This window comes from Sus scrofa, chromosome 8 (genome assembly GCF_054392235.1).
Source record: "Sus scrofa isolate SSC_HxYL_T2T_F1_AM1 chromosome 8, Sscrofa_HxYL_maternal_Yorkshire_Landrace_v2.0, whole genome shotgun sequence".
Taxonomy (NCBI): Eukaryota; Metazoa; Chordata; class Mammalia; order Artiodactyla; family Suidae; genus Sus; species Sus scrofa.
The window spans coordinates 21,983,284-22,005,415 of record NC_139390.1 but is presented as its reverse complement, the minus strand read 5'-3'; the positions used below and the strand labels follow the sequence as shown (position 1 = coordinate 22,005,415).

The window sequence follows — 22,132 nt, the reverse complement described above, 5'->3', positions numbered from 1 at the left end:
TGGAACAAGTTATATAATCGTTAGCAGACATCATCGATATTAGCAGATCCTCTCACGTGTCCTCTATTTTCAATGCTCTATACTTCTACAAACGACCAGATCATTTACTTGATCCTTTTCCTCCTCATCCAATCTCTTTTAATTATGACTTTTTTATTTACATGTGTTAAGAAGGCAAGTGTTTACCCTTCCCTACAGCTATTCTGTCACATCCAGAAGAATTTGCATGTCACTGATCTTAACATTATTAGGTTGTCAGATCCTCTCTTAGGGCAATTACATTTTCAAGTTTTTTGAGCCTCAAGTTACTCTTGATTTAAGCTATCCCAAACCTACACATCACTTATTGCCCATAAGATAGAAAAATAGCACCGGGCTAAAGTGAGATTTGAAAGAAAGGTTAGAGATTAGAATAGAACAATTCAAAATGGGTTGTAATGAATCCACTGGTGACAGAATGCGGTATCCCTGAATGTAAGAGAAGCACTAATTCAGCAAGCTGTAAAGATTTAGATGGCTCTGATTCATGCTATATCATACATGGATTTGACAGTTAGACAAACCTCATCCAAATGGAATCCAATCACAGAGTCTTAAGAGATTTGCCCATTCCTAATTAGTGGAGAAGTAGGAAAATATCATGCTCTTAATGCCCTCAGGGAAAAGAAGAAATGTGATTTGTTAATTGTCAGCTGCCAGACTGTGCCCTTTACTTGTCAGTCATCACAAGAAGGATAGCTCTGGTTATTAATTTGATTCTTTAGTACAATAAAGGAAAGGCAGTAAGTAAAAATATTTTCACTAGTGGATTTTGTAATTCAACAGATATTAGGTACAACTAGCATTAATTTGCTCACATGATGTCACACTGAAAATTCACATTTGGGTCAGTGTTGTATTTGTGGTCAAGGTCAAGATTTCATTTGTGACCTTACGTGGAATTACCAAAGCTGTTAGTGCAATGAGAATTTACCAATGTAAGGAAGTTGGCCTAATCATATCTTACCTATGATCACCCAGACTAAGTCTGCACGTCATAAATCTGTGTAGAAACTTAAAGGAAAAAAATCTAATTGTGCAACTAGGAGAAATACATTTTGATACAAAGTCGTTTCTTTTTGAATATTAGAGAAGAAACAAATTATTTAAATTACTAAACTGAGGGAAGATCCTGTTCAAGCGTTTGAAATATTTTCAGAAAATGCCAAACAAGGTAAGTAGAGGCTTGCAGATAAAATACTTAAATCAATGCTACCCTGAATCAATGTTTATAAACCTTGGCTGTACCTCCAACATTAAATTCCTGTCTGACTCCATTTTCCTGATAGGTTCTGACACAGTGACCATGTTTGACAAGTTTAAACCTTTTCCACATCCCACGTTAAAACTTAGATTTTCCCCCACCCTTGCTCTTAGCAGTTGATCACCTCATAATTCCCACAGAAAACTGAAACCATCAGTTCACTATTTCAAGTTCTGGCCACTAAACTTATGCATTTACTTAAGTTGCCTTGTATCAGATATATCTTTTTTATTATTTAAATACACTCAACTTACTACTATATTAAAAACAAACAAACAAACCCCAGAAACTGTACTGAATTACTCAGGCTATTAAAACTGTTACTTCATCTTTCTCCTTCCGTTCACAGTCAAATTGCTAAAACCATCTTTATTAACAATCCTTACATCTTTAAGCTTGATTTTTTTCTTTAAACCACTGCCTCTGACTCTCATACTTAAGTAAACTTATTCTGTTCACTTATTTTTGAGGTCCTTGTAGGCAAGCATCTCGGTGAAGAAGAAAAATAAATTTAGGTAACTAATACTTCTCAGTTTCAAAACTTACTACAAAGCTACAGGAATCAAGAAAGGGTGGCACTGGCAGAAGGATAGTCATGGATAATAGGCAGAATTGAGAATCCAGAAATAAACCCTTACATTTATGGTCAATTGATTTCAATAAGGGTAGTTTTCTAAGACAATTCAGTGGAAAAAAAAGAATGGTGCTGACTATTCACATGCAAAAGAATGAGGTTTGATGCCTCTCATATTTCACAAAAATTAGCTCAAGAAGGACAACAGAAATAAATGTAAGGATTAAAAACTAGAGCACTCTCAGATGAAAACATAGGCATAAGTCTTGACCTAGATTACCCAGAATCTAGGGTATGACACCAAAAAGCACAAGACAAAATAAAAAAAAGATAAATTGTCCTCCATTAAAAAAACAACAAGGAGTTCTGCTAGTGGCTCAGTGGTGAGGAACCCAACTAGTATTCATTCACGAGGATGTGGGCTCGATCCCTGGCCTCACTCAGTGGGTTAAGGATCTGGCATTCACATGAGCTGTGGTGTAGGTCACTGACCCTGCTCAGATCCTGCATTGCTGTGGCTGTGGCATAGGCCAGTAGCAGCATCTCCAATCCAACCCCTAGCCCGGGAAGTTCCATATGCCCCAAGGGAAGCCCTAAAAAGAAAAAAATAAAATAAAATAAAAATCCTTTGTACTGCCAACAATATGATTTAGAATAATAACACATACACACATGATAACATATTTTTTATTAATTAATTTTTTATACAATGATTTTTTTCCATTATAGCTGGTTTACAGTGTTCTGTCAATTTTCCACTGTACAACATAGTGACCCAGTTACACATACATGTATATATTCTTTTTTCTCACATTATCATGCTCCATCACAAGTGACCAGACATAGTTCCCAGTGCTACACAGCAGGATCTCATTGCTAATCCATTCCAAAGGCAAGAGTCTGCATCTGTTAACTCCAAGAAACCCATCATCCCACTCCCTCCCCCACCCCCTTGGCAACCACAAGTCTATCCTCCAAGTCCATGATTTTCTTTTCTGAGGAGTTTCATTTGTGCCATATATTAGCTTCCAGGTAGAAGTGATATCGTATGGTATTTGTCTTTCTCTTTCTAACTTACTTCTGTCAGGATGAGAGTCTCTAGTTCCATGTTGCTGCAAATGGCATTATTTTGTTCATTTTTATGGCTGAGTAGTATTCCATTGTATATACATATACCACATCTTCCGAATCCAATCCTCTGTTGATGGACATTTGGGTTGTTTCCATGTCTTGGCTATTGTGAATGGTGCTGCAATGAACATGCCAGCGCATGTCTTTTTTAAGGAGAGTTTTGTCTGGATATATGCCCAAGAGTGGGATTGCTGGGTCATATGGAAGTTCTATGTATAGATTTCTAAGGTACCTCCATACTGTTCTCCATAGTGGTTTTACCAGCTTACGTTCCCACCAACAGTGCAGGAGGGTTCCCTTTTCTCCACACCCACTCCAGCATTTGCTATTTGTGGACTTACTAATTATGGCCATTCTGACTGGTGTGAGGTGGTATCTTGTGGTATTTTTGATTTGCAATTCACTAATAATCAGTGATGCTGAACATTTTTTCATGTGCTTGTGGGCCATCTGTATATTGTCCTTGGATAAATGTCTATTCAGGTCTTTTGTCCATTTTTCCATTGGGTTGTTGGCTTTTTTGCTGTTGAGTTGTATAAGCTGCTTGTATATTCTAGAGATGAAGCCCTTGTCAGTTGCATCATTTGAAACTATTTTCTCCCATTCTGTCCCATTCTGTAAGTTGTCTTTTTGTTTTCTTTTTGGTTTCCTTTGCTGTGCAAAAGCTTGTCAGTTTGATTAGGTCCCATTGGTTTATATGGGAATATAACCAATATTCCAATATAATATTTTGGTACCAGTATCACACTGTCTTGATGACTGTGGCTTTGTAAGATTGCCTGAAGTCTGGGAGAGTTATGCCTCCTGCTTGGTTTTGGTTCCTCAGAATTTCTTTGGCAATTCTGGGTCTTTTGTGGTTCTATATAAATTTTTTTGGATGGTTTGTTCAAGTTCTGTGAAAAACAATATGATTTAGAATAATAACACATACACGCATGATGAGATAACACATTTTATTACATTTTAAATCGTTTTTCTGAAAAAAGATTATTTCAAAAATATACGAACTTTTGAAAGTTCAATAATACAAAGACAAGTATTTTTTTAAATGACATTATTATATTACAATTCAATAATAAAAAGAAATTTAATATTATTAAAAATAGATGAAGAATTTGGGTATAAATTTCTCCAAAGAAGGTATACAAATAACTAAGGAAAAAGGAAAAAATGGAAAAAAAAATGTTCAACAACATTATCTATTAGGGATATGGAACTCTAAACCACAATCAAACACAATTTCACCAGAATGGGTATAATCAAAAAGGCTAGGTAGTCCAAGATATGGAGAAATTCAAATCTTCCTACATTGCTGGTAAAAATGTAAACTAGTGAAGTCGTGTTGAAAAACAGTTGGACAGTTGCTCCAATTGTTAAATGTACAGTTGCCATATGACCCAGGAATTTCACTCCCAGATCCCAGATAAATGAAAACACAGTCCATGCAAAACTTGGACATTGATGTTATAGCAATATGACTCATCATAGCCAAAAATGTTATTAACCAATGAATGGATAAATGAGATAAATAAAGTGTGGTGTATGGTTAGAATATAATTCAGCAATAAAAAGTAATGAAATACTGATACATGCTAGACAAGGATAAACTATGAAAATATTATATATAATATATATCTGAACCACATATAAAAATCATCCAAAGATTTTAGATTTAGTGTGAAAATGAAAAGTCCTTGCCAATAAATGGTGCACATAAATTAGATTTTTAAACAATTTTATATGATTATAAAAATTTAGGTTGTTTTATGTTTGTATTTCAAAGTAAAGTGTAGTATATTACTTAATTTTCTGTAGTGTTTCTTATTATGTCCCGGTTTACCTACAATAACCTTGCTAATCCTTCTAAAGTTCCCATGAAGAATACAGCAATTTTTCTGCATTGAGGCAAAGTGGTTTAAATGAGTATTTCCAAGTGACAAATTATAGTTAAACAGAATAACTATTAATCTGATGTTTTCTAACAATATAGTTATAATTATTCCAATTACTGTTTTTATTCCTATTAAATAGATCAAGAGGAGAATTAAGGCAATTACTTAAATAAGGCAAGGCAAAGGGAAAATTTTATCCATTTTCCAAATATTTGGGTTAAAGTCTCCAGAATCACATGAGTCATTACCTCATTTCTTCATCTTACTTTTTCTGTTTATATTTGACTTCCATATCATAAAGTTCTAGCCCTATCAGAAGCATCCAGAGGATTAATGGACACTGTACCTTGCCAAGTCACTGCATCCAAATAAGCAGAAAAGAATTTGGATTTTGTAATCTAGAACATCTTTCAACCCTCATATTTCTCTTCATTGATTCATATTTTCAAAACAACTACAAATGTAATAAATTCATTGAGTAATAAGAATTAATTGTCAAAAAAGTTTTGATTCTTATTATACAGGAAGAGAGGTTGAAAGAAAGCATATCACAAGGAAAAAAAAATACACCTATTTTCCAAAGAGGCAAGATTTCTTACTTGTGCATTTCTAGTTAGCAAACATTAAGTAGTCTGAACTTTCTCAGAAGTGGTCAGAATGTAAATCAGGCAGTAGATGTGAACAGCCACCCACACGCTTACTTACGTAAACTAACCAATGGAAATTTAGATATTTACACAGGGATGAAAACAACTCAGCTTTTTACTACAATTTTGTATTTATTCAACATTTCAGGCTTTCTCTTAAGGTCAATGAAAACTAATGACTAAATATTGGTAGAAACGATTGAGTTTTGGGTTTTGTTTTTGTTTTTTGTTTTTTTCCCCCTGAAGGATATAGAACAAAGCTATCTACCAATGAGAAAAACAAAACAAAAGACAAGTTTTTATGAGTCTGGATTATCTAGATTTATTACCTACTTTGAAAAATGTTCCATTTCACTCTTCACTCAGCTTAGAGAAAGATAGTCCTTTAAAAATATGGTGAAAACAAAAAAGATGAGTTCCAAATTTACATTCTCCTTTAGCTGTTATACTACTAAAAGAAATAACTCTTCAAAATGCAAAAGAACTGAATCAGTGCTTTCAGCACTAAATTACTTATCTTCAAGATTTCAATTCAAATCATATTGAGATTGACCGAATCTATTCCATATGGATTTTATATTGAACGTACAAAACCATTATTTTCACATATTGCCTTGTTCCACTGTCTCTGTCACGACTGTAATTTCTAAGCTATGTCATCATATTCATTCCATATTTAAGGACAGGTAGAGAAAAAAAATTAACATTTGTCAAAACAGCGTATTACATATTCATATATAGAAAATTGGAGGAATTGCCTTCATTGAAACTAACTATAAAAGCCTTAAAGCTTTACAGTGACAGACTTGGTAGGCCACACAGCCAGTGTAAAATTGGATTCAGTGTGATTATTTCTGGGCAATAATTCAGAGCAAATAACATCAAGGAAGGATTGCGTAAATCCAGATGGAAAAAGTGGATTTAAATCAAACTAATAGGTTCCAAAACATATGAAATATGCTTTGTACTGTGCCTTGGAGACACATGGCCAAATCCATATTCAAAAAGTAAAAACAAACCAGAGTGATTTGAGGAATAAATTACTTGTCATCGTGATCTTTAAAAATGCCAGAATTTAATGCAAAAATATAATCCTAACATTTATTGCAGCAAAAATAAATGTCAACATATTAGACTTAACTGGCGAAGCCTTGTGGTAGCATTTCTACAGAGTGAGAGGAACATGACAAGCTGTATTTCACATTTATTAGAATGAGATTTGGTCTTCTTTATCATAAGCAGTAGATTTAAACACTTTATTTTAATTTACTTCATGGTATTGAGGAAAACATTGACTCAGATAAGGAAAAAAATGCCAGAGAATCCTGTTCACTGAAGCAATCCATCAATCTCAGAAGCTAAATATGTATTATGACAACACCAAGCCTTTATAGTTAGAAAGAAGAATTGAGTACAAAACGTCTTTGACATATTCCATGTCCTAGGCAGCATATGTGAGTGGGAAATTCTGTGTGGATGCATAGTCATACATAATACATAGAGTAATTTTTTTTTGTAGTTCCTTCATATTGTTGCAAAGCTGACAATGAATAGTGCCCCGGACTAAAAACATCCTTAATTTATCCTACCCAAAGAGGTTCCTTTTTACAGAAGTTATCATTTATGTATGTACTAAATACGTAATTGTTATTTGAGTACCATTCCCCCAAATAATATTTCTGAGCTTTTACATATTTGATATTTTATAATCACTTTAAAAGAAATAGCCCCGTATACTCAATAGATAGACTATTTGTAAATTTTAGAACCTATGGACAAAATGACAAGCATGCTTTCTGCAGACGTGATAAGGATTGAGCATAACAATATTTACTGTATTAAAAATAAAATGTCTAGCGAGCACAACATAAAGCCAATAGGTGCATAAGCATAATAAATATGTATATATGTAAATCCAAATGTTTGCATACACATTGAGTATGCATAGATAAATACATAAATACCTTTTTCAGGAGGGCAAAAACTAAGTTTTTAATTTGCCTGAAGGAATATGCAATTATACATGCATATTTTGCAATGTCTAGTATGAAAATTAGTAATTTCAACACACCACACATTGCAAACATATTTATATTTAAATATGAATCCATTTAGCAGTTAGGTAATAAACAAAATTCCACATGTCTAAGCATAAATGTGTTTGTATATAAATACCCTAAATGTTGAAAAATTATGTGATTATATGGACTCAGCATATGCTGCCAAAAACACCAACAAGAAATTAGATGATGTATTTTTAAATTTTCTTTCCCAAATAACTACTATGGAATTTTTTATTGTAAAGGTCACTATTTGGAAACAAAGACCTTAAAATTAAAGATTTCATATACACTTGTTTGAATGTATAATACTAATTTTAATTGCCCAAATTCTTAAGATAATACCTTCATATTGGTTGGGGCAAGAGTGAAAGGTTTAATCCAAAGCAAGATTATAGTATACCAAAATTTACAGTTTTCTTTAGCTTATATATACTCTATATATTCTTCTGCCAAATTAAAGTGTGTTATAAAAATTAAAAAACTGTATTATAGAAACTAGTCTTTTGATAATTTCATCCTATCCACCATTTGCAATTTCTTATTTTTATTTTTGGCTGTAATAGACTGAGAAATCTATTTTGATCAATGAGTGATGTAGCTCATCCATGATGAGTTTGCTAAATCTGAACATCCGTTAGTCAATTCTTTCAATGAAAAAACTTCATATGCACACAGCCCTCTGCTAGGCATATTGTATATGGTCTATGAACATGCAAAAACTCTTTCTGCCAACAAGTGAGCAAAGAGCCACAGATTCATAACACTTGACCTTCAAAAATCTCCTTGTATAGTGAGGAAGACAGACAAGGCAAATTCAGCAAAATAAGTGATAAGTAAGAGTGGGGAAGTAGAAGAAACATCTAATTCTGATTGGTCAGGGGAGTGTGGGGTCAAAGGGAATTATAAGATTGTAGCTATAAATGAGGCTATGCATAGAAAGTGATTCATAACCTGAGGTTTGAAAGATGAATGGAGGTTTCCCAGGTGGGTGAGTATGTTCTGTTTGAGAACAGATATGGTATGATATGGCATTATACGGCATGATTTGGCCTGACATAGTATGTTCTTTTTGGAGGAATGCAACTGGGAGCATTCAGCAGCAGATCAAAATAAATAATTATTAAAAGACCAGATTAATAGAGCTACAGATATTTTTTTTGTCTTGCCCCTGCCATATATTATCATTGGTTCAGTGTTCTTATTTCCCTTTCATTAGAGAAAAAGGGAATCTAACTACCTAACCTGGAGCAAATTAAAATACTAGTTAAAGAGTCAAAGGGTTTGCATATAAAAACAGTAAATATGCATGACTTTTCAGAGTAAAAACAAAAACTAGGAGTTCCTGTCGTGGCGCAGTAGTTAACAAATCCAACTAGGAACCATGAGGTTGCGGGTTCGATCCCTGGCCTCCCTCAGTGGATTAAGGATCTGGTATTGCCATGAGATGTGGTATAAGTCGCAGATGTGGCTCAGATCTGTCGTTGCTGTGGCTGTGGCACAGGCCAGCAGCAACAGCTCCGATTACACCCCTAGCCTGAGAACCTCCATAGGTCATGGGTGAGGCCCAAAAAAGACCAAAAAAATAAAAATAAAAATAAAAAACCCAAAACCTAAATAAATTGAACAACTTTTAAGTTTACACAGAAATAATTATTGTTTTTAAAGGTAGGGATTCTTGAGCTCACTTGATAAGATTTTTAAATTATCTATGATACTCTCATGAGCACTTTTATTAGTTTCCTTCCATATATGAAAGGTCTATTTTAATAATTAGGAATCATTTAATTTGTCTTGTCTGTATGTTTCATATAATCTACTAAAGACATCTTTTGACTGGTCACTTTTATTTGATATTTTATTACTCCTGCCAGCAGATGACATGAGGGTAAAAAACAAAAAAAAAATCTTGGGGATTTTTTTTTTTCTTTTTAGGGCCGCATCCACAGCATATGGAAGTTCCCAGGCTAGGAGTCGAATCAGAGCTGCAGCTTCAGGCCTACCCCACAGCCACAGCAACAGGGGATCTGAGCTGAATTTGCAACCTACACCACAGCTCATGGCAATGCTAGATCCTTAACCCACTGAGCAAGGCTGGGAAGCAGACCCATATCCTCACAGATACCAGCTGGGTTCTTAACCTACTGAGCCACGACAGAAATGCCTCTTGGGTATTTTTTCAAGTGCAATATTAATATCATAAACTTTGTATTAATAACTATACACTGCTAGAATTTCCTACATCTAATCAAACAGATTTCCAACTCACAAAAACTCAACAGAAAAAGTTACTCTCAAGAAGTTTTATTAGAACTCTATTTAGTATTTTTAAAAGTATTAAAAACTATTTAGTATCTTTATGATGGATGATACTGACTTTTCATTATATATAGTAGGTATGTGTGTAGGATCATGTCTTATTATCAATTCTAAAGGTTTACCGTTCCCACTAGGTATTCTCAGGCTCTCTTCCTTACCTGTGACTTTTATAACAGCCACATAACAAAGTTGGTTTCTGTCCTATTGTGGTTAATGGTAGAAGCCTCCTGATTACATGGAAACTAGGCCTCACTCCTCTAGGTTGTTATGTGGCTGGCTTGTGCCTAATAATCCCACCTCCAGCTATGTACCTAGGCTCTGGAGTTCCATCATCATCCATCATTATCCTCCCCTAAGACCTCTATCCATTTTGCGTAGGGTTGGCAATTGCCAGCTGACATTCTCTTGCTATTTTCATTTGTATGTACTGTTTCCTACTGGTCCTCAAAACTATATTCACTCTTGAGCTTACCTTGATTCACCCTGATTTGTAGCTCTATCAATTAGTATTTCCTCTTTTTCAATTTCAAATAAATGGATCCATGCAGTACATATTCTTTAGTGTTTGGCTTCTTATGCTCATCTTTGGAATATAATAATACATTCTTCTTTTCATTAGTCTTATGATATTTTATCAAGTTATCATGTATATCAATCTAATTAAGCGTATTGAAATACAACTCAGATTCTGCTGTCAGTGAAATGAAAAGTAAGTCAACATGAAGGATCATGTACATAGGGAAGTGGACACCATCTGCTTCTCCATCTTTGCGGCAGTTGGTAGGGAAATTGTGAATACAAACCATGAAGGTCTTCGCATTAAAAATAACTAAATAATCGAACGCTCCAAATTGTGACTGACGTATATATATATACTATTGAGGGGAACAATTAAATGAGGAATAAAACAAACATATAATTACCAAAATAGTAGTACAAATGCATACAAAGGAAAGAGTAATGTTCATTTTCAAGAAATCAGACTAAAAAATAATGCATTAACTGCATTAGAACAGCTGCCTGTGGAAGGTGGATTAGGAGAGGAGATAAGGACAAAGAAAACTAGCCACAAATATTGAAGAATAAATGGAGGTATATGATTAACTCAATATTCCAAAACTGAGGTATCCTCTGTCCAAAATATTTTCTTCTTAAATATATCCTTTTCTTGCCATTTCCATAGCTACTGCCACGGTAGCAGGATGGCAAGACTCAAGTGCAAGTCTCACTCATGCCTTAAATAGACAATTGAAATGCTTTTTGGTTTCATGCTTCCATTCTTTCATCCTTGTGGCCCTTTCTTCACTCAGCAGCCAAAGTGAGGTTTTTGAAGCTTAATCCTATCAGTTCCCTCCCTTCACTGTTTAAAATAACTGATAGAATGCCTCATTAGACTACTTTAGTCAAACCAAGTTGAGTTTCTTGGTACATGCTGCAGCATCTCCAAAGGAAGATATTAGAAGTGACTGGTTATAAAATTTGGGCTTGGTAACATGACTTTGCTTTGGACTTCGTACAGACAAAAATTGGACAATTTTATTGTTCGTTGTCTTAATAATTTTCTTCTAGTTGGCAGAATAAATGCAGAAAAGTTAAAACTGTACCAAATCCTTCACCATAAAGAATGAGCAAGTGCTCAGTTTAGTCTAATGAGAAGATGCTTGGTCATATTTGTGTTTTGCAGTGTGTTACTGGTTTTGTCAATGAAATGGTCTTTTCTTTTGTCTCATCCCATTGGAGTCAAAGATTGATCTAATCTAAATTTTGTTGTAAAAATTTCCAAGTTTAATAGAAGAAAACCATAGCCTATTTTTAAAAAATACCATAGTTGATTTACAATGTTATGTCAATTTTTGCTATATGGAAAAGTGACCCAGTTATACATATATATATGTATAACTTTTCCTCTTATCTTCTATCATGTTTTTTCACAAGTGATTGGATATAGTTCCCTGTGCTATGCAGCAGGATGTCATTGCTTATCCATTCGAAATGTAAAAGTTTGCATCTATTAGCTCCAAACTCCCAGTCCATCCTACTCCCTCCCCCTCCTCCTTGGCAATCACAGGTCTGTTCTACATGTGTGAGTTCAATTTTGCTCTGCAGATAGGTTCATCTGTGCCATATTTTAGATTCCATATGTAAGTGATACCACATGGTATTTGTTGTTTTCTTTCTGACTTACTTTACTTAGTATGAGAATCTCTGGTTCCATCCATGTTGCTGCAAATGGCATTATTTTGTTCTTTTTAATGGCTGAGTAGTATTCCATTGTGTTTATGTACCACATCTTCTTAATCCATTCATCTGTGTATAGATATTTAGGTTGTTACCATGTCTTAGGCATTGTGGATAGTGCTGCAATGAACATAGGGGTGTGTGTATGTTATTGAATGAAAGTTTTGTCCAAATATAGGCCCAGGAGCTGAGTTGATGGATCATATGGGAGTTCTATATTTAGTTTTCTGAGCCACCTCCATACTGTTTTCCATAGTGGTTATACCAACTTACATTCCCACAAAAAATGTAGGAGGGTAAGCACAGCCTCCTTTGTAATGCCAGGGCAAAGAGCTCAAAGGTTTCCTTTATTTTTCCTTTTTTTTTTTTTTTTTTTTAATCAGGGAAGATGAAGTTATGTGGCAGGACTTTAATTCATGATATCTAGAGCTTTATCATTGCCAACATTCTTCAGGAGAGTGTCAAGAGAATAAGCCTGTAGTTGGGCACAATTTCATCCTCTTTGATCTTCTTGTTACAGGCTAAATTTTTGAGTTACCAATGTGTAAATGCAGAATAACTCTCAAGACTCTGGACAGCCTTCATGGAGCAACTCTAAGAAAGACAATTGCCAAAATCAAAATGGCCATCACTCTCTGTAATTAGTTCTGAATCCTGTCTTATACAACCAAACCTAGGCAATGAAAAAAAATCACAAAATGCAGCTGCAACTTTCCTAGCTGCAACTTTCCTAGCTATGGAACTGTAGAAAATACGAATAAAGAAAAAAAAACAATGATAAAACAGAAAATTAGTAGCAGCAAAGATACAAAAGTAAATACAAAATAAATAGCAAAGCACAAGAGTAATGGAGGGAAGCATATCTTAATTTGAGTGACTGAACAAAATAATAGGGCTCCAGAGCCTATGGTATCTTGAATGGTCCAATGTTCTTTATGAAGCCTACTGAGTGTTCTCCTTTTCTTCCTTCTCTGTGACTTCTCACTGTAAACTTCCTGTGCCTCAGATAGGCTGAACAATCACGGGTACATCTTCAATAATTAGAAGAGGTTATGTAACGGTGATTACTAATTAATGAAGAAAGAAAATGTGAAAAGAGTATGCTTTTCTTGCTGAAAGCTGAAAGAGCCTAAAACACAACCTACACCATGATTCATGTTTACATTTAATTTTCTCAGTTATAGTCATCTGTCTCCAAGAATAAAATCTAGCGTAGGCTGTGGGAAATGAAGTTGAACAACTGAAATCATGTCTTCATGGAACTGGCTTTTCATATGTCCTCTATCATATCATTAGAGTTCTTTCATGATTTACGTGTAAACTCTGGGTTGAAAATACTCATTACCCTTTCCATCATCATCATCAGTCTTAGTTTAAGGCTATCCTCTTTACTTGAAACACGTCTATGTTTTGTGAAATTTCCAAGTTATTTAACCAAAGACTCAAGTTTTATCTTCTTTCCAGGTTCTCAAAAAGCCTCAGTTCATCATGAAAAGCTTAGGCCACCTCAGGCTACAAAAGCAGAATAAATAAACACACACACTAACACGGACACAAAATCATGCCCTCTGCATGCAGCAGAATGACTCACTTTTCAGTCTTTATAATTGAAATGAAGTAGGCCTAGAGATACAGTACACTACCCAATTAGAGAATGCTTGTCAGCAGTGTGATTGCTTATCCCTAAGCTCCATTATCACAAAATGTCAAAAGATAAAATGGATAAGAGACATTATGCAGCCCCACCCATTCATTTTCCTGCTGAAAAACAAACAGGTTTCAAAATAAGTGACCTGCTCTCACGTGCTGAGTGATGTTGATGTGGTCACCATCTCCCTGCCTGTGTCCTCTTACTGTATTTCTCCCTCTCTCCTTCCTGCCATGAAAGTATGTGTCTTCTGACTACCTTAAGTGGTTTACTCAGACTTTGCTAATTGTTGAGATTTGACACCACTCTCCAAGTTTAGCATGCCACAGCTCTTTTTATCTTATTGTATTTTATTTTATTATGTTTTTTATAGCTGCACCTGAAGGATATGGAAGTTCAGGCTAGGGGTCGAATCAGAGCTACAGCTGAGGCCTATGCCACAGCCACAGCAATATCAGATCCAAGCCACACTGGCAACCTACCCTGAAGTTTGCAGCAAGGCCAAAGATCAAACCCACATCCTCACAGACACTACGTCGTGTTCTTAACCTTCTGAGCCACAATGGGAACTCCTCTACATGTGGTTTTAATCATTAATCAGTAATGTACAGTTCTTTGAAAACTATCTGAAAATGAGTAAACAGTAGATTTTAGCTGCCATAATTATGCCTAACCTAGTCTGTGTGATTTCTAACCCTTAGCACAGCATTTACTGTGTCCTTTCTCGAGTCAACATTCTAATTTCTGGAGTCAACATTCTAATTTTTGGAGCTATAAGTGGATGATTCATTGTCCAGTCTGATGCAACTCTTGGGCTACTAGAAGTATTAGATAATAAACTAGTAAATCCTAATGGGGATGATAAGTTTTGTGACATGTATATTCGCAGGAAATTACGAACATGCAGAGGAAAATGAGTGCTTAGAGAATAGACTGTTACTTCAAATCCTTTTAGCTCTTCTTTTTTTCCCAGAAATACAGAATTTTTTTAATTGTGTTTTGTTAGGTAGTTAGGTCATTCAACTCTGAAGCATATGGGTGCTGAGTAGCCAAAGGGATTATGCCAGTAATAATACTCTTGTCTCAACTCCAAACCCTAATCTGATTCATAATTTGCAAATCACATTTCTGCTTTGCAGTGTCTTTGTTAAGCTTTCTCAATGAATGTTACTCTAGAATGATTGCAAGCCTGGAGAAAGAACTCATTTCTTCTCATGGGATTCCTTAGGCAATCTGCTCTCTTCTATCAAGTTTTTAAAGAGTTTCTGTACACTGGTTTGCTGTGTTAGGTACAGGGTTTTTCTAGTAAAAGGAAGGCCTTGGGAAGAATAGGGCTACTCTGTATTCACCAAGTTTTCAGGTTAAAAGTCAAATAATTATACAGCATAATTAAATAAGGCATTGAGGATTTACTCATATATGAGGGATAGCAACCTCTGCGAATACTGTCTTTGTAAATCTTTGGTTCAGTCTCTCTCTCTTTTTTTTTGCCTTTTTTTTTTAGGGCCACACTGGTGGCATATGGAGGTTCCCAGGCTAGGGGTCAAATGTGAGCCGTAGTTGCTGGCCTACACCACAGCTCACAGCAACGCCAGGTCCTTAACCACTGAGGGAGGTCAGGGATCAATCCTGCATCCTCATGAATGCTAATCAGATTCGTTTCTGCTGCTCCACGATGGGAGCTCCTGCTTCAATCTCTTAAATGTACTGAATTTTGTCTCCTCATAAAGTGGAATAGACAATTTGAATTGAATAGTAATGAAATAACACACTAAACACCACTATCAAATGTATGTATTGACTTTCCCTACTCTTGTTCTTTCTCTCATCTCTTTTCCTCTTTCATCTTATTCTAGTTTCAAAAAATATCTTGTCTTCTTCTCTCTAATCCTATATACCTGCAGAACTCAGAACATCCTTTCTATAGAGGAAATTGCTCCTGGGACTCTATTGCTGTCTGACATATTTGTTATGCCAGGAGACCCAAGGCCAGTGCTCTACATAGATGGAATATATGTTTTCCTCTGTCATGGGACTTGTGGACAAAATAGTTTGAAACTGTACACTGCAAAAATTTCATCCTAGATGATTAAGGCATCATCTTATCTGGGAGATGGCTTGCTGGACATCCAATCAATGGCCATTATTGAATTAACATTTTATTTAAGCCACTTGACACTTTAAAAAGGAAGGGTCATATGGAAATAAGACATAGATTGTGGTGGGACTATAGCTGACCGTTTCATGAAGACAGTGAACATGATATAAGATGGTAGTAGACATAAAAAAATCTATTAGTTTCCTCTGAAAGAGTTTGGACTGGGGTAGATACAGGCTTCTATACCTAGGAGAGGTGTGAATGGGGCGGAACATGGGAATGTTAAGAAACACTGTTAAATGATTTTCACACGTTTGAAGGTATGCAAGAAAATAACTTATTTTGAAATTACTTTTAGTGGCTAGTTAGTATTCTTTTGACTTGGACTTGGTTGAAACTGGGCCATATGTAATGACTTCAATTCAGGACATCCGAGAAAATCTCTGAAACATGGCCTTAGATAATAAAGTCTGTCATTTTGTGGGGAGGACTTTCAGTTAAATAAGATCCCGAAGTCTTTGAGATAATTTAAGCAAGGAGGCTAAGAGGAGAAATATTGGTGAGGCAGATGAGGCATATAACATGATGTCAGATGATTTATACAGAACTCATGATAATTATCTCAAGTTTCATCTAAGTTAAGACAGCCTAAATCCATGTCCTTGGGATACAAAGTCAAAAAATGTATAAAACTGTGGTAGTTTTTTGAACTACAATCATCTAAATTATTTCAATTATATAGACTTGAGAATAAACTTCTGGCTCCAATATAATTCATATTCAATCAGACAGGAATTTTGTTTATTTAAAATGATTTCATTATTTAACTTATATTGTTTTAATCTAATACACTTTCCCTTAGGGCCTTTGAACTTCTGATATATAAACTGATCTTTCCTGCTGTTTATAGATCCACTTCTTCTTTAAAAAATGACCAAATCAGGCATTCTGTTATTTACCTAAATTAGCTATATCTCAAATACATAAGTATATATAAAAGTAATTTTAAAATAATACCTTAATATTATCAATTTTAATTTAACACTGTAAAAGTTCATATAGCAATACTGGTGTATTAACAGGATCAAAAGGACTTAGAAAAGCAGTTTTAAAATTTTTTTCCTGATTTCAAGATTAATATTTGAGAATAAAACTAATTATATTGCAATCATAATATCTCATTTGTCCCAGGCAATCATTTCACCAATCCTGTCAGCACTTTCGGAAATTCCTTATGTTCATCTTTAGGTTTGGATTAATAAAAACTTCATCTCTTGCTGTTATGAAATATGCACAGTCCTTTCAGATAATGCTATCCACAGTTGATAGAGTATACATAAGAGTTTTTATACAGAAAGATACATAAATGCAGATATTATAAACAGAGCTTGGGTCTTAAGTATATTTTTATGTATAAATAAGCATGTGCCCATGTGTGTGAGAGAAAAAGAGAGGGAGAGAGATGATTCAGACATGAGGTCAATATTTAATGCTTTCTTTTATGCAATCACTATCAATCAAATCATCCTCACTATACACTAAGAAGTTATTTATCTCCAAACTAACAATTACGTGAAGGCATTCATGGCACAACCATTCATATTCATTTTCTTTCTCATTCAATGTATTCATTCCTTTTTCTCCACCTCCCAGCACAATGCTTCCTCGTCAAATTCTAAGTGCAAATGCCAAAACCTGAGCTAGTGTGCCTCTTTTCTGTTCTTATTTGACGACCATCAGTTCTGATTCACTACCCTTGTTTGTGTCAGTTCTCGTCATATCCACAATGTTGAGAATGCCAGTGAAGAAACAAATTTATGTTATGAACACTGGACACGTGTGTGTTTTGCGTCTGCTTGGCTGGGCATTGTCACCTCTCATCGCTGTCTCCTTGTCATTGAAATATCTGTTGTCTTGACTTTCAGTACACACAGTCTTCAGCTGGAAGGGAGCTTCTTTTGAATATGTTCTGAAGTCTATAGAGTAATCCACTTGGAAGAAAATGATGCGGAATCATTACATTGTCTCTAACATTTATAGGGCTGTGACGACTTTATCAGCTTTGTCACAAAAACATTAATGCTTCTTCAAACTAACTGTGGTTTGTGAAATCTCACTGTCAGAAGATATTGCCATTTCATTGAAAATTCTCACTGCAGAGTTCCCAGGTTCTTTCAAAGTTCTAAGTAGAAAGTGGTTTTCTTATAATTAGACTACAGTGCAGACCTAACCTTATTTTATGCAGATCCAGTCATCCTGTTATTTCCACTTAGATTTAGAAATCTGACCCCAGGGCTTACCAGAAAATCCTTAAATCCACAAATACACATTTCATAAGAATACTTTTTTTTTAAATAAATAAGCTTCATAAGTTCCCTTCATTCCTTTGAATATTGGCATTGACCAGATGAAACTAAGGAAAAAATTAAACTGGTTTTAAAACTAGAGGGACCTTCTGGCTCTTTAATAAATACCTCAAGAGGACAATTCCATGAATAGGATAGGACTAACTTTTAGGGCCCAGAAAAGATTTTCCAGAACTCATAGGTGAGATTTTTTTTTTTAAGGGGACCAGACTCAGACTAACCAAACAGAAATGACGGATGTAAAATCAGGAAGTTCACTTTCTCTCATCATTAAATAATACAGCTGGCAAACGAATAAATGTGTATGTTGGAGGTCAGTGAAAGTTCTTCCAGTCAGAAAGCGCTATTGAAAAACAAACAAACAAACCTTCTGATCAACACCTTATGTGTTAAACATACAATCACAGCAAGGGGAAACCTCTGAAGACATTAATGACCAGTGTCATCAAGTCATTTGTAATTCATCTATCTTATCTGTAGGAATAGTCCTATTCATCAGACTGCATGACTTCCTCACCTTATATGAAACATCTCCCTTCGATCTTTTTGTAGGTACACTGACATACACTTGCTGGATGGAACACCTATTTTTAAGATGCTATGATAACACTTCCTCTTTGATAAAATGTCTTTCTGAGGACAGTCTTATGCAATTAATTTGGGTAATCATTAAGCAATTTTATCTTAAAAAGTTGATTAGGCAATACTTTTTAAAAAATGAGTTCAAGTTTACTTAAGTTTTCCTTATTTACTGAACAGGATAATCATGATATTTATCATTGAAACTGGGACCCACATCTGAATCCTAATTTGCTGGGACTGCAACTATAACTAGATTTTGCCACCCAAATTAGTTTATAATATTGCCCTACTTGTAAGTAGTCTGTACTTTTGGAAATTGCTAATCTCATCTGTAGAATTTGTTTCCTCTTTTTAGTTCAAAATTCTGAGATTGAATTTTTGTTGTCCTTGACTTAATGACTGTTGTTCTTCCCTATATGGTTGGGTTGTGTTCGACTCACTGCACATTGTTTTCCACTCCCTTTTTCGTATCATACCTTTCTGATTTCAATAGATTCCTGAAGACACTAGGATCTGAGGTTAAAAAAAAAAAAAAAGAAAAGAAAAAAAAAATTGATTGGTGACATGTTATCCCTAACAGCCTCGTTAAGATGTCATATTCTCTCAATTCCAACTGAAAACTTCTTTTAGGGAAACACATGTTGGGATAACATCAACACACATGCACCAAGTCACCCCAAATGTATTTCCTTTGGTAGAGACAGTTCTATGTGTTCACATTATAATTAGCTGGGGCCTTCTGGCTAGTGCAGTGTGTATGATCTGCGGGTCTAGACTCTGGTATCTCCCAGGAAATTTCATGTCACCTTCTCTAAATGGATGCAGAGACACAAGTGGAGGATTCTGGTGCCACAGAAGTTGACAGAAGGATATAGTTAAACAAGCTTTGGTCTTGCCTTGCAGACTCTCTCTTATCTGAGAAATAAATTTTTATTATGGAAAGCCATAGTTATTTGGGTCATTTTACTATAAGAGTTAGGGTTCCTTGACTGATATGGATGCCATGGAAAAGAAATTTATGAAAGTCCCACAGAAAAGCCATGTCGAATAGGCATGGACTAAAATGGTGAAATAGTTTCGTATGTATCAAAACACATAGGACCTTCCAAGATTTTCTCCAAGCATATTTTCACTGATAGTTTAAACCATTATTAACTGTATTTAACAACTATACATTAGCTGTAATTTTTCTTCAGATTTTATTCATTTAATAATGCATATCAAGGCCTTCCAAATTGTCTCACCATCACACACTTATTGAACTTGTCTACATTCTTTATTTACCACTTTTCCATTAGTCCTTCTAGTTTCTAATCCATGCTACCCATGGTTTCCTGGTGAATCTTTATAAGGCACCATGTCCATCCATCCCCAATGACTTCCTCTTTACCATAACACAAATTTCAAACATTTTAGCCTTTTATTTAAACTATCTAAAGTATCCAAATGGCCAACTATTAATCGAATACCTACTGCATTATACTATCTACACCCATGATACTAACTCTATGTTATTCACTATATTATCCTAATGAGCTTGTACTTTCCGCTTTAATGAAAAAGATATTAAACTGTACAAAGATTGTCTATCCTGCTCCAAATTGCATTGCGAGAAAGTGCCAAAGTGAACATTATAACTCAAGCTGCTTTTATTGTAAAGTTTGCTTATATTCTGCTAGTGCTTTTGCCTTAAATTGTGCTTATCTAAAAAAGAAAGATGAGGGAGTTCCCATCGTGGCTCAGTGGTAACGAACCCAACTATTATCCATGAGGATGTGGGTTCAATCCTTGGCCTCACTCAATGGGTTAAGGATCCAGTGTTGCTGTAAGCTGTGTTGTAGGTCACAGACAAGGCTCAGATCTGGTGTTGTGGCTGTGGTGTAGGCCAGCATTTACAGCTCTGATTAGATCCTAGCCTGCAAACTTCTGTATGTGATGAGTGCAGCTCTAAAAAGACAAAAAAAAAAAAAAAAAAAAAAAGAAGAAGCATGAGTGAAGACATATATATGATCATGTAAGCTGAAACCATTCCAGGCTAACTTAGTCAGAAACAGGAAAAAGAAATATGATTGTTTCATGAACTTTAAAAAAGGTTTCAAACTCTGAAAGCCTTCTTTCTGATGGTAATAAATGCATAGGAAAATAAAAGCAAATGTTATTATTATCTATTTAGTCCACAAGTTAAAATAGTAGAAACTCTGACATTTTTATGTTCTTGTAAAAAAAATCACCAAGAGTAGTTTGAATATCAGTGCTTATCTTCTTCTTTCCATATAACACAGTATGGAGTGAGCATAATTTCTAACCTTTCTAAACATGGATTAGTTTCCAATGTGATATCCTTTACATTTTCAATGTCATAGAGCATTTCTGAAAATTTCTTGAAAGTGAAGATTTTTTGCCAGCACTTCCTCCGGAACATTTTGATCCTTCTCATGACAAGCAGTTTCCTCATTTATGTAGGTCAAATTTGCCTTTATTAAGTTGCTCCTCTAGTGTCAGTCTCTTGAATGGTGGCGATGTCAACATTTATATAGTCGACTCTTTTTTTCTATAACTTCACTTACATTCCATTTGAATTCCACTTCTTTTTGTTTCTCTGTTGCATTTTCATTTTTGCTGGCCAATTCTCTCTTTCGATTATCCAGTTTTTCAAAATTCCATGTGCGTTTATAACTGGAAGACAGGGAGACAACACAACAAATTTTCCTGTCTGCGCATGACCTAACAGATGTTCAGTGACCAATCACTGACAGCATTTAAAAGAAGTGGCATAATTTGTCACTGATCATACTTCCATCTGTTCACTGTATAGCAGCTGTAGACTCAAAACCAAGCAACAAAGTTTGTACTTTATACACATATTTACAGTTAATATAGAAGCTGAAATTTGAGCCATGTTGTTTGGGGATGGGTATTAGTTAACTAAATCATGACAACTCAAATTGACATGTATTCGTAAGTTCTTCTTGGTCAACTCTGATGTTTTTGGACATTATTTTTTTCTCTTATCTATAATATGTAAATCTTTACCTTTTCTTATAGCCCTTTTCTTGATTTTGACCTAAGATTTGAGAGGGGATATAGTCCATTATCAACACAATTGTATTTGTTGTTGTCCTCTTTCCTGCTCTCTCTCATCACTCCTTTTATGAAGGTTCTCTTAAGCTCTAGGTCAGAGGCCCCCAAAATATGTACTTCTAAGTGGCAAGCAAGAAGTCCAGTTGAGAATTGCAGAAAAGGGGCTTGTGGCTAACTGAAGGACTCACGCTCC

The 22,132-nt window shown here is 35.0% G+C and overlaps 2 long non-coding RNA genes across 5 annotated transcripts in view; both read right to left on the bottom strand.

Annotated features, from left to right (window-relative positions):
* The window catches only part of LOC110262070 (uncharacterized), a 1,266,882-nt gene that overhangs the window by 240,366 nt on the left and 1,004,384 nt on the right, over positions 1–22,132 (bottom strand). The gene's annotated exons all lie outside the window — the stretch shown is intronic.
* LOC146400370 (uncharacterized) lies at positions 3,636–5,934 on the bottom strand. The gene is made up of 2 exons (XR_014813690.1): positions 5,881–5,934; positions 3,636–3,901 (listed from the first exon to the last, which is right to left on the bottom strand). It is a non-coding gene; the product is annotated as an uncharacterized LOC146400370 (long non-coding RNA).